Source organism: Pyxicephalus adspersus, chromosome 4 (assembly GCF_032062135.1).
Source record: "Pyxicephalus adspersus chromosome 4, UCB_Pads_2.0, whole genome shotgun sequence".
NCBI lineage: Eukaryota > Metazoa > Chordata > Amphibia > Anura > Pyxicephalidae > Pyxicephalus > Pyxicephalus adspersus.
In genome coordinates, this window is record NC_092861.1 from 1,529,777 (window position 1) to 1,532,338 (window position 2,562).

At 34.0% G+C, this 2,562-nt stretch overlaps 1 protein-coding gene across 1 annotated transcript in view; it reads left to right on the forward strand.

Moving 5' to 3' along the window:
• Nucleotides 1-837: 837 nt before the first annotated feature.
• The window catches only part of POMC (proopiomelanocortin), an 8,550-nt gene continuing 6,825 nt past the window's right edge, over nucleotides 838-2,562 (forward strand). Inside the window, exon 1 of the mRNA XM_072407209.1 lies at nucleotides 838-891. The gene's annotated coding sequence lies outside the window, so the exon portion shown is untranslated. The remainder of the gene's footprint in view (nucleotides 892-2,562) is intronic.

Here is a 2,562-nt window from a genome sequence, read left to right on the forward strand (position 1 = left end):
AAATGTCCCAAACCACTTCCAAGATTTGAACCTAATTTTGCAAAGGCGAGTTCTAACCACCAAGCCAATCACGCCGCCCCATCTTCTTGTGCAATTTGGGCTACTGGGCTTGATGGCAGGAGGATGATTTCACCACAGTGGGAAAGTTGTGGAAATATAAGTATAATATCTTTTTTTTACCCTCAAGTACTTTTATATATCATTAAGGGAAGGGGAAAGGGAGGAAGGGGAAGTTATAGAACAACCTTTGAACATCAATAAACACAATGGAGGTCCACTTACTCCCCCCAACTCTACCCAAACCTGGCTATAGATAAGCTTTAGTAAAATCATTTAGCTGTTGGAGTTTATTAAACTTATCTTAAAATGTTTGACCATGAATCATTAGGAAGTAATTATCGCTTTTATGCGACATTCATCCGTAGATCTGGTGGTCACCTGGCCAACAAGTAACTCACAATGGCTGTGACAAAAACAGATTGGTTCAACCAATTTTGGAATAATTTGACGATGCCCATTGATGTCATCTCTTAATACCAAACCCAATGGGTTGATGATCACTTAATACCCCGTTAATCTCAGTTATGAAAATCCAATCAAAGGTGACTGGAAAACAAGGTTCGTTGTAATACGAGGGAGCTAATCCCCATTGTTCACGGTCATATCACATTCATAGGTTGAACGGTTGCTTTTGATCATTCTATGAAATCCAATCCCTTTGGCCATTCTTTGCTTTTTCCTCTGTGGTTTCAAGAAGCCCTTGGTGATTGTTAATGAATGCACCTCCCTGCCCTAAGACACACGAGTATAAAAAGACCGGGTCCGGAGAATCCAGAGGCTAGGACACTCAGGAGTCAGCAAACCCTGCACACCAAGCTCAACAAGCAACAGGTAAGCAGCAATTCATTTCTATTAATCATAATCGTCATCTTCATTTATTCTAATTTTAATCACAATTCTAGGAAAAAAATATTTCAGATTGCAAACATTTATCTGAATCAGTGCTTATTTTTATCCCTTTCTATATTTACTCCATCAAGACTCTTGTTTATAGCTATACTTTGTATTTTTTTTAATTACGTTATTATTATTTTATTATATCACTTTACTATTATATTATTATTATTCTATTGAAAAACATGTATTAAATATTTTGTGTTATATTTTCATGCTAAAAGGAATTGTATTAAAATAAATCTTTATACTATTTTCTTTTATTATTTAGTAAATGCTTAGGTTTATATCAATATATTACTATCAATAAATATTAAAAATTTGATTTGATAAAAAGAATAAAAAAAAGATACCCTTCCCTAAATAAGCACATTTTTAAATCTTTTATTATGATTTTTTTTATTATTAAGATTTTTATGATTATTTATTTTCTTTTTAAGGTATAAAATGATATAATAAAATTATATATTTTGATAGGTATATATATTTTAGGATATTACAATACAGTATTTTTAAAAGTTACAATTTTTTATAATTTTGCACTTTTGTTAATGCATTACTTTTTAATACGAAAAGAAAGCACAATTTTTTTTTTATATTATGGTAATTTTTTCTCACATTTTCTTAATATTTGTAGCTACTTGCTTATTCTTTAGATCAGGTTTGTGAAACTTTGACACAAATTGGGCTCTGAAAAGCTTGTAGCTCGTGGTGGCCAATTGCCACAAAGAACGTTTTATGTTTAATGGAATTATAAAAAAACAATAGATTTCACTTTGTTACAAGGGACCTTTAATTGTCAGCTTTATATGTAAAATCCATCATTACCAGGCATCTCGGCAGCACACATAATTATGATTTTAGGACATGTTTTGAGAAAGAACTTTGTACAGACTTCCTGTTTCTTTCTGATGTCTTTATAGGACAAAGGACCCTATTATAAATATATTGTGTTTTGAAAATAATTGGGAAGTAATTAGAAATAATGAAGTGCTGACTACAATAATATAAAGTTTTATTTTAGAAATGTGTCTATATTTATAGGAATAAAATCTGCAATTAAATCAAAGCTCTAGTTTTTCTTTTTCAGCTCCCCAAATTGCCAGTTTCTCATAGTGTGCATTAAAATCTGCATCAAGTCTGGTAGGCTGGAGGGTGTCCCCTGTTGGACGATGTTCCAGGTCATTCAATTATTGAGGTTCAACATCCCATAGGGGTGTTAGGGCACTACCTGGTCTATTCAGGACACAGATGATTTAATCATTTTCGCCCCCACATCAAACATTCTCAACTGGGATTCCTCCAGAAGCTTATAGAGCTTTACGTGAGCTATGCTGGATGGAACTCCAATCTAATGGTGCCTGAATAGTTCTGGGAGTCAATGCCACATTGTAGATGGGGCAGCTCGATGACAATGGACATTCTTCCCAATGACCACCAGTGTAAGGAACATTCTTCCCAATGACCACCAATGTAAGGGGCATTCTTGCCAATGACCACCAGTGTAAGGAACATTCTTCCCAATGACCACCAATGTAAGGGGCATTCTTCCCAATGACCAGCAATGTAAGGGACATTCTTCCCAATGACCACCAATGTAAGGGACAT